An 11,441-nucleotide genomic window follows, 5' to 3' on the forward strand; every position below is an offset into this window, starting at 1 on the left:
TTCATTAGTTATCCTTTTGTTTTACTTGTAATCGCGTTAGCTTTTGTTGTATGTTTTTAGTGTCAAAATATGAGTTTTAGAAGTTTTAGATTTACAAGGATTGTTCAGTAACTTTTGAGAATTTTGAGGTTCACATCCTATTCCTATTCCTATATAATTATATATATACGGAGTATATTTTTAAATGAAGGGTTTATTTGCACATTTATAAAACTAGGGGGTTTTATTTGCGCATTTAAATAAATAATAAGTTGACTGATTCTGACAAAAGAAGGAGATCGACGACTCCTTTTTAGTATTTGACCGTAAATTGTTTGAGCACTTCCATCTTCCATTAAACGTAAATTAGGGTTCGAGGATTTAACCTTCTTCTATTCGACTGACTGAGAGCGATTACCCAATCAATCAGATCGGGTCGTTTGTTGCGATATAGGGTTTGAGGTTTTTTGTCTCCCCTCTTTGGCCGGAATATGCGAATTGAATCTGAAACTAGGGTCTAAAATAGAGTTCGAGGGTTTTACCTCATCCATATGACGTTTTTATGCGATTTAAAAAAGAGACTGTTTAAATTAGGGTTTGAGTTTTTTAATCTCAATCCTTTTACCTGTTGTCGATTTCTGAGAAGAGATGCATTTTTCATGTTGATTTTGATGCGCCGTTGCTGGTGACCTTTCGATTGCCGCCGGCTGCCGCTACCGTCGCTACCGTGGCCGTCCTTCAATTATTATCAGGTGGGTAAGCATTGTAATAACAACACTTATCATTAGAACATGTTCAATTCCAATCATGATTAATGAGCTGAAGGCTATTATTTATATTATTTTTTACACATTTGGCAGTAATAGTGCAATATTTGTATTATTTCTTTTATCTGTATAGATTATAACATCTAATAGTTTTAAATTTAGTTTATGAATCTGCACACTCTACATTTTTGTTAATTGGTTGTCTTTGCTTCTATAGTATTAATTTGTTCACGTCTTGTATATTTTGGACAGATTTTGAAACCACAACTTGAGGATGTTAAGCAAGAGATGCAGGATAAGGTACTGGCATCAAGTTTTGTTAAACTGATTTTCGTTAAAACGTCTATTTATTTCCGTTGTTCCTAAATATCTTTTCAGTGGGCATGAGTCCGTTAGCTATGTTGTGGGGCAGAATCAATGGGGAAGTAACCAATCGGGGGGAAGCGGGGGAAGCAAAAAAAAATATTTTTTTTCGTTTTTTGAAAAAACTTTGTTCACGAACATTATAGATTGGATGAAAATATGAACATTTAAAAAAGACACTTCGTGATGAATGTTATTATTTTGGCGGGAAAACGATCGACAAAAATAACATTCAAGATAATATTGTTCGTGAAGAATGTTAACGTTTTTTTTTTTCTTCATGTTTTATGAAGTAAAATTTAGCCCGATTTAGAGTTTAGGGTTTAGGGTTTAGGGTTTGGTGTTTGGGGCTTATTCCATAAACCCAAAACACCAAACCCTAAACCCTAAACCCTAAACCCTAAACTCTAAACCGTTCGTGTTAAAAACTCAATCTAAATCCTAAATCTAAACCCTAAATCTAAACCATAAACCCTAAATTTCTAAACCCTAATATCTAAACCCTTTAAACCCTAATATCTAAACCCTAATATCTAAACCCCAATAGCTAAAACCTCAATATACGCTCGAAAAACACGATAATTGTTATATATTACTTCTTCGAGCGTTTTCCCGCCAAAATAAATACATTCATCACGAAGTGTCTCTACTAAATGTTCATATTTTCATCCAATCTATAATGTTCGTGAACAAAGTTTTTTCAAAAAACGAAAAAAAAAAAAAATTTTTGCTTCCCCCCGCTTCCCCCCGAATGGTTACTTCCCCCTTGATCCTACCACTATATATATATATATATATATATATATATATATATATATATATATATATATATATATATATATATATATATATAGTGGTAGGATCAAGAGGGAAGTAACCATTCGGGGGAAGCAAATTTTTTTTTTTTTTTTCGTTTTTTGAAAAAACTTTGTTCACGAACATTATAGATTGGATGAAAATATGAACATTTAGTAGAGACACTTCGTGATGATAGGGTTTATAGGGTTTAGATATTAGGGTTTAGAAATTTAGGGTTTATGGTTTAGATTTAGGGTTTAGATTTAGGGTTTAGATTTAGGATTTAGATTGAGTTTTTAACACGAACGGTTTAGAGTTTAGGGTTTAGGGTTTAGGGTTTGGAGTTTTGGGCTTATGGAATAAGCCCAAAACACCAAACACCAAACCCTAAACTCTAAATCGGGCTAAATTTTACTTCACAAAATATGAAAAAAAAACGTTCATATTCTTCACGAACAATATTATCTTGAATGTTATTTTTGTCGATCGTTTTCCCGCCTAAATAATAACATTCATCACGAAGTATCTCTTCTAAATGTTCATATTTTCGTGTGATCTTGATGCCGGAAAAAAAAAATTTCAAAAAAAACGAAAAAAAAAAAAAAAAAATTTGCTTCCCCCCCGCTTTCCCCCCGATTGGTTACTTCCCATTGATCCTGCCCCTATATATATATATATATATATATATATATATATATATATATATATATATGATTAAAATGATATAAAAATCAGTGAAACATTAAAAACTTGCTACGTTTACTCCTTTGAAAGGGCGCTCTTAATCAAAGGCCTTGTCTTTGTCAGCTTTTGACTTCTGGAAACATGCTAAACTAATTGCAAGAGATACGGAAACGTGGATCATCATGTATGCAGGCTTGTGAATACTCGCATGCTTCACACGTTTAAGCCTTTATTAAAACTACCAATAATAAAATTGCAAAGATGTATGAAGTAGCTTAGCTCATCGTCTTTCGTATGGGCTTTAATGTCTCTAGTCTCGATAACGGGCCGGTACTGATTTTTTGCGAATTGGCCTAGTAGCAGCTACTGATCCATGTGATGTTTCTGGCCTAGCAGCATATGTAACAGTTTTCCATGTTTCAAGTGTAATTTTCTGTACCCGTAAATCATTGATTTATTGGCACATATTCATCGTCCACTACCTTCTAACCACAAGGGGTGTGCATGGCATGGGAAAAATCCAAAAAACCCGAACACCGGGCCTAAGCGCATCGGAACCGAACCGGACTGGACCGAGGATTTTCGGTACGGTCCATGGTCCTTGAATTTTTCATATTTTTCGGTCCTCGATAGGAGACGGACCGAACTCGAAAAAACAGGAAAAATACCGAACCGAACTTTTAATCACCTGTTCACGTCATGATGTTGCTTCTTTTAGTAATCCCCCTGATAGGCGAAACCCAATTCTCAATGAAGATTTGCCCGCATGCGTCAAAATTATGTCTCATCTTTGGATTACAAATAGGTGTCCTCGACTCAACTTTGACTTCGAGTGCTGGAAGGTGAATCCAAAAAACATCACGGTAGGAATTTGAAGTTAGGTGTGGATAGGTGTTTAAAAACCCACTGGTGTAATATAAGTGTTATTATTTATATTGGAGCTAGCTGACGTAGTTCGCATCTAGTGAACATTGGTGTTTTTAATTAGTGGCTTGAAGCCTTTAGTGAAGTACTAAAATCTCTCAGCTTTTCAAAAAAGATACTACTATATATATATATACACGGAGTATTCTGTGATGATAGTGATATTATAGGATTATAGTACTGATTTATCATGCCGATAATATTATACTCTATAATGCTCCTTATCGAAAAAACGGTGATCAAGGTTACATCAAATGTGAATCTGTGGTCAAATATGATTAAGTATATATAAGATATAATATGGGTAATTTGTTACAACAACACAACAAAAGGTTGAAGTTAACAAATTTACCTTCAAATATAGTGGGACGGTTGTTTCCACGGAATCGAACCGAAAATCATGGAACCGAACCGAAATTATTTGGTACGGTCCTTGGTACGACTTTTTGCTATAAAACGGGACTCGGGACGGAATCGAACCGAATTAGTTTCGGACGGAACAGTACCATGCACAGCCCTAAACCACATTGTTTTGTTGTTAAAAGTGCGATGTACAATTTTCTACGGAAACTTGCAGTGATTGCCGTAATGCTTTTGATACTGGAAACCAAGGGTATTTGTGTGTTTTTTGTAACTAATGTTTGATGATTTAATCGATTTTATGGGGCATGAGATTCGATATCGGTGCCAGAAATTAAACCATAAAATCTAAAAGTTGTTGTAACGAATTAGTTTCGGACGGAACAGTACCATGCACAGCCCTAAACCACATTGTTTTGTTGTTAAAAGTGCGATGTACAATTTTCTTCGGAAACTTGCAGTGATTGCCGTAATGCTTTTGATACTGGAAACCAAGGGTATTTGTGTGTTTTTTGTAACTAATGTTTGATGATTTAATCGATTTTATGGGGCATGAGATTCGATATCGGTGCCAGAAATTAAACCATAAAATCTAAAAGTTGTTACACTTCGCAGTAAAGATGGTGAAATATATCCAATAAAAGAAGACGTGGCTTTTAAAATTGAAGTTTTCAAGCATATCACTAACTTGGGGATAGAATACAAGAATATTAACCTTTTTAAGTCAAGGACGACATAGTTCAAAAGGTGGTTGAGTTTGATGAATTACTACGATTCATCTTCAAGTTCATATGTTACAAAGGACAAGGATTCGGATAGAGAGATTGTTTGACAATAAAATGGTATACAGACTTATTAGGGTATATATATTTTATTTATAATTATAATTTGTAATGTTTTTACCCTTTGAATTGATTATGTTTTATTTGACAATGAAATGTATATTATCTTTTTTTATTGATTATTTTGGGTGATGATATTTCCAAACCTCTTTTTACTACATCCAACAATATTATAGATTTCTTCCTAAAATACCCTTGTCATCACTTCACTATCACTATCATCATTATTTCAATATAATAAAACATTCTGTTTATTCAATTTAATCTTTAGCCATTTTTTTTTCTATTTGTTCATTCCTTCAATTCTTTAGATTCTTCGAGTACCATTCAATTCTTTAGGTTCTTCGAGTACCAAAATAATTAAAAAAAGCAAATCATAACTTAAATAAATAACAAAAAAATCCACAATTAGAAGCCAATGTTCTTGAATCATTCGCATGCCTGGTTGTAATTTATCAAAGAGCCAACTATTGAAAATCAATAATTTGTACTTAACCGAAATTCATGCTATTCCGGTAAACGAAGGTGCAAAAAAAAAGTAACGAGTAACCGGAAAATAGATAAAAGCTTGGAAAAAAAATATTCCGACGGCCAGTGGGGCTCATGGCGGCAAACGACAGCAAAAGGCGAGTTGCGATGTTTCTTGTTCGGAAAAAACCCCTCAATACTGAACCTTGTACTGAAACAGACAACACACAACAATACAACTTGAACAAAACAATGAAAATAGTAGCCGGAAAATACATCGGTGACCTGAATGGTGGCGCGTGACGGCGTGTTTGGCGGCGGTTGTCGGAGAAACCTGTATTCTAAAGTTTGGAAAAACGCAACAGGTTTATTGGTATAGGTGGTGACTTCTAAATCCCAAGTATTCAAGAGAGAGACAAAGTCATTTGTCCTTTTTAAGTTTTGAGGTTGAACAGATAGTCCATGAAATCTAAAGAGAGAGACAGAGTCATTTGTCTTCTTTTTCTTTTGACGTAACCCCACATACCTAGCCCAATAAAATACGTACTCTACGTAAAAGAAAGAAGGTTAAATTGAATAATTTAAGTTATTTGTATAAGGGCATTTTGAGAAGTTTCACGAAATAATAGTGGATCTATAAAAATTAAATGTGGAAATATCAATTCCTTTTTTTTCTTTTCTTTTTTTTATTGATTATGATTTTTGTTTTGTAGTAATGATTCCAGAATGCGCCATTTTTTTTTGCAAAAATAATGACACATTCCAAAATCATCAATCAATATAAAATAAAAAAGCATAATCAATAAAAAAAATATATTCATTTAAAAGAAAAATAAAAGACAAAATTGCCAAATTGGTCCCTGTGTTATTCGATTTTCTTTCTTTTCATCCCTCTCAAAATATTCCTGCTATTTTAGTCCCTAATGACATTTTTCAGTCTCAATTTCATCCCTGAGTTAAGTGAGGGATCACTACAGTATGCCAAAGTTTCACAAAGAGTCCTAATTATTAACGGACACTAAAAATTTCGTTAAAATTCGTCACCCCATGTCCCTAAATTGAGTAAGTTCGTAAGAACCAAAAACAAACTAAACTATACTTTTTTTTTTATCTTTGTAACCACATTTCAACAAATTCAACATGAACTCATCATATGTTATAGGGAAAATATTAGCTACAAAATTATGTAGCTAACAGTGCTATGAATTGACTCGTATATTTAATCCTTTCCTTATGATTATACTGACCGAATTATTATCTCTCACAATGAACAATTTACTGGAGCAAATCTCAGATCTCAGATCCCAGATCTTTCTGATCCCTGCCACCCAAATTCATCAACATACTACCCCAATACAACATCTACCATCAACAAACTGACAAAATATCCACTACAAGCCCAATTTGTTATATTTCATTTATTTTATTTAACGAATATAACAAACTAGGAAACGTATCACTATTATTTCATCTTATCTTATTTGTATTATTATTACGGAGTATTATTATTATTATTATTATTCAATAGATCACATACATAATTATAAATAAACTTTAGAATTTAGTGTATTTGACATATTTGTGATTCGAACTTCTTTTCTTTAGCAAATTTAGAGATTTCTTTTAAGTTGGTTATACAAAAGTACGGGTATTACACCTCTGTTCCAACCATGGTAAGGTTGCCGACGTTTACATAGCACGTAAACTATCAAAGAATAGATGTCGATTCACATTCATTCGATTCGTTAACATATCCTCAATCAAAGATCTGGAACGGCATTCTCATCGACATGGGTCGGTAATTTCCATATCTACACAAAGCTTGCAAGATTCGATAGATCTGATTCTAAGAAACAAAAGGATGCAAATGGGAACAAAAGAAGAAACGTGACCAGCGATAACCTTAAACCTAATAATGATGCGAAGAATAGTAATAATGGGTTTGTTCAAGGTGTCTCTTGTGCATCGTTGGTGGGTGGATCCCCCATTATTCATAATCAGATCAACCCCATTAAAAAGATAAATATCGACGACGATGACCTGCTTCACCTGGAAAACTCGGATCTTATTGTCTTCGGAAGAGCTTCTTTCCCATCTCAAATACCATTTCTCAACCGAATGTGGCATGAGGAAGGATTCAATCCCTTAGAGTTCAATACATAGGTGGTGTTTGGGTTTGGATTGAATTTCCGAACCTTGAAACTCGGGATAATTTTAAGAGAAACGGCTTCACAAGAAGACTTAGAGGAAGGCGAATATGTCACGGGAATTCTTGTTGTATATACATGATGAATTCATGAATGATTAAAATGAAGAAGAACCTTTTCAATTTAAGGACATGGGTTGACGAATTTTAACGAAATTTTTAGTGTCCCGTTAATAATTAGGACTCTCTGTGAAACTTTGACATACTATGGGGATCCCTCACTTAACACAGGGATGAAATTGAGACTGGAAAATGCCATCAAGGACTAAAATTGCAGGAACCTTTTGAGAGGGATGAAAAGAAAGAAAATCGAATAACATAGGGACCAATTTGGCAATTTTGTCAAAATAAAAATACAAATTCTTTTGTCAAATAAAACATAATTAATTTATAATAATAAAAAAAAAAAACTATTACAAATTATAAATCTATATCTATACATCTATATAAAGCGCGTGCCAATAATCCTACGTGTCAGTCTATTATTAATTATGGTTAAATTTGCTTATGTGGCGGTTTGTGGTTAACTTATAATTTATTATAGTATATATATAATAATAATTAGTATATATATAATAATATAATATCCCTTCCTATTTTATTTCACTTTTGATAATGCATATGTTTAATATATTCGGATGTTTATGATTAAATATATAGGAAACCAACATGTATTCCGTATTTTGGAAACTACACTCATAAATTTAAATACTTTATTTACTTTCAAATTTGTATTCTTTTATCTTTTATCTACATAATAATCTAATTTTCAAGCAATATAAGTCTTTTTTTAATTAGGCAACGATCACTTTTATGTCATATGAATTTGTTACAAGTTGGTGCATATGAGATCATGCAACAGATAAAACACGAGAAGCATGTATACTCATGGAGATTACATATATCGAAGATATACACAAGGAACCAATAAAGAAAAAAAGAATATTATTTCTTATTCATGTTCATATATTTATCCATTTATCTATCTATACATATTTTATACTTATTTAATTCTATTCTTTTATATTACATTACATAAGCGTATGCAATATGCTGATGTGCCAACTCCTAATTTATTTTGGCCACATGTTAATTCACGATTATTATCATTTATAGTTCATAAATACCGACTTATTTACATTTTGAAATTTGATTATTTACATGTAAGATTTTGTTCCCGTATTAAATTATAAAAGGTAAAGAAGCTTTGTAGTTTTGAATTTGTTTTAACAATCTTATTATATATCTTATGATGAAAATAATTGTGTTACTAATTAGTTTGTAAATATGCACTTTGGTTTTGATTAAGGTGGTTGATTTTAAACAAATAAACTCAAAAAAGAAAAAAACAAACCTCCACATGTTTTGCTAAAATTGTTCTTTAATTACTTTTATCTATCATGTTATACTTATAAATATCAATATTAATATTCTCATCCAACCTAATACGTCTCCTTCGATGAATTTAAATCAATCGCAAGAATATATATAACATATCATTAAATCACGGGCTCATAAAATTAATTGTTTCTTACAATTGTTAATTTCTTTAGTTTTTACGTTTCCTCAAGTCACGAGCTTATAAAATGTTTGTTTATTATAATTAATAATTTCGTTAGTTTTTACGTTTCCGTGCAACGCACGAGCTCATAAAACTAGTAGAATATACATACCATGATAAAATCGTATACCGTTTTATTGTCAAACAGTAACTCGCTATCTCTCTGTCTGAATCCTTATCCTTTGTAACATTTGGACTTTGATTAATCATAAGTATTCATCAAAAACTTAACCACTTTTTTAAGTGTCCCCTTTGACTTCAAGAAGGTTAATATTCTTGCCTTCTATTCCCAAGACAGTGATATGCTTGAAAGCTTCGATTCAAAAGCATGTTTTCTTTATTAGATATATTTCACCATCTTTACTCCGAAGTGTGATAGATTGATAGCCTTTGGAGTTTTCGATTGGATTTTCGGCACAGGTATCGGGTTGCCGTTCCATATAAAATTGAATATATTCTCAAACAATGATTTACAAACAAGCACACAAATAATCTTGGTTTTCATGATCAATGGCATTGTGGTAATCACCGCGGTTTTACGTAGCAAATTGTGTATCACACTTGTAACAACAAAACGATATGTGGTGGAGAATGAATATATGTCAATAAATCAATAATTTCCTTGCACAGGGAATTACACATGAAACATCAACATCGAAACTGTTACTCATGCTACTGGGCCAAAAACATCAAATGGTCACAAGTTGCTACTAGGGAAGTTTGCAACAAATACATGCCCGTTATCGTAACTAGACTTTAAAGCCCATACGAAGGACAATGGGCTTAGCTACCTCAAATATCTTTGCAGTTTTATTATTGGTAGTTCAATAAATGTGTAAAACATTAGAAACTCGCTACGTTTGCTCTTTTGAAGGGGCTCTTAATCCAAGGCCATGTCTTTGTCTTTGACCGGAGGTCCATTCGGAAGCAATCTCTCTATCCGTCGAATAGAGGGAGGGATGACTTTCTCTACTTTTGAGAGTGTTTTCACTCTGGATGGAGAAATGACTTGTTTTTATTCTCGGATAGGGGAATGATTGTCTACATGACTACATCTCACCTCCCCCATACACCACTCATGTGTTATTGGGTTTTATTGTTGTTGTTGTTGTTGTTGTTGTTGTTGTTTCCACATTACTTTATCAGGTTTGTTTAGTCTGTTAACATTTTATATGCAGATTCAAAACATAGTGGAAAAGGTTCCATCTTTTTCAACTAGTGGCCTTTCTTGATTCCTCGATCTTACGATTGCTGATCCATTTTACTTCCTTGTTTGACTGCATTTTCACTATGGATAACCGTAGAGGTAACATCTAGTATCTTTCTTTTATCTATGAAACTCATCTGCTTCTTTTATGCTTGACTGTGTGTTCTTCAATATGTGATGAAAATATTTTCAGTACTTCCTACACTTGTGTAAATTAATATATTATTCACGAGTCTTCACTCTAGATGTTGAAAGCCATCTGTAGTGTATCAATAGAAACTTACTAAATTTCTTTATCAAAAAGATAAATCTAAATTTATTTGTGATAATATATTTAATCTTAGTGGTTTCTGAAATTATAGATTGATGTTGAATTGTTTGTGGGTTGGTCCAACTTGTTTTTGTTTGCACATGACATGAACTCCACTAATTCTGATCCAATCATCACAAGATGGCCTAGTCCTGATATCCTCACAAGAGGTTTGTTCTAATTAAGGCAAGGAGCTTATTCTAACTTTGGAATGAATTTGTTTGTTTTAACTTTGGGAAGTATCTGTTAAAAGAAAAAAAGTTTGATATTTTCACTTTAAAGGAATCGACTCAAATGTGACTGTTTTGTGCAGATGAAAGCTTCAAAGGTGATGGAACAAATGCCCATTGACAACAAGGCATAAAGAATAAAAGAATATCGTGCCGACTCCTAGATACACGTTAGTCACGAATCGTGAGGATACAAAATTGAGTTGAAATGAACCGCGTTTAATTGGCATTTTGTATCTGCTCTGCATTCATCTTTGTACTGCATGACAAAGACATTTCTGGACCAAATGCAATAGGAAGACCGGGTTGTTCGTCAAGTTTAGAGATAGTTATTGCAATGCCTAAGAAATGGATATAAAAGGTTTTGTAGGACGATGAATTATGTTGTAGTTTACTACTGTATTTGTTTTCTTCAATTATCATTTAAGCAAAAGAAACTATGAGATCGTGGTCTATGAATAAGTGACAATCAGTCAAGTAGTTACTTTTCTGAGCCTTGTTACATATATCCTCATGACCGCCCAGGGCATAAGGGGCATGATGACTTGACGTCATCCTCACTTTCCTCCTGCTTATCACCGGCAGTCTGTTCTCATGACCTCATTCCACAAGGTACTTTGTGTAAATAATGTTATCTGTTATGTTCTTTTATAGTTGTATAATATGGTAAAATTAATTTTGCTGTTCGAATAATAATCTTCATGTTAAAATAGCAAAAACGAAATACACTCCATTTTATACT

At 32.8% G+C, this 11,441-nt stretch overlaps 1 long non-coding RNA gene across 1 annotated transcript; it reads left to right on the forward strand.

Annotated features, from left to right (window-relative positions):
- Positions 1–311: 311 nt before the first annotated feature.
- Positions 312–4,752, forward strand: LOC139848063 (uncharacterized). Its single transcript, XR_011759819.1, has 3 exons — positions 312–731; positions 999–1,046; positions 2,715–4,752. It is a non-coding gene; the product is annotated as an uncharacterized lncRNA (long non-coding RNA).
- Positions 4,753–11,441: the final 6,689 nt, after the last annotated feature.

This window comes from Rutidosis leptorrhynchoides, chromosome 5 (assembly GCF_046630445.1).
Source record: "Rutidosis leptorrhynchoides isolate AG116_Rl617_1_P2 chromosome 5, CSIRO_AGI_Rlap_v1, whole genome shotgun sequence".
Taxonomy (NCBI): Eukaryota; Viridiplantae; Streptophyta; class Magnoliopsida; order Asterales; family Asteraceae; genus Rutidosis; species Rutidosis leptorrhynchoides.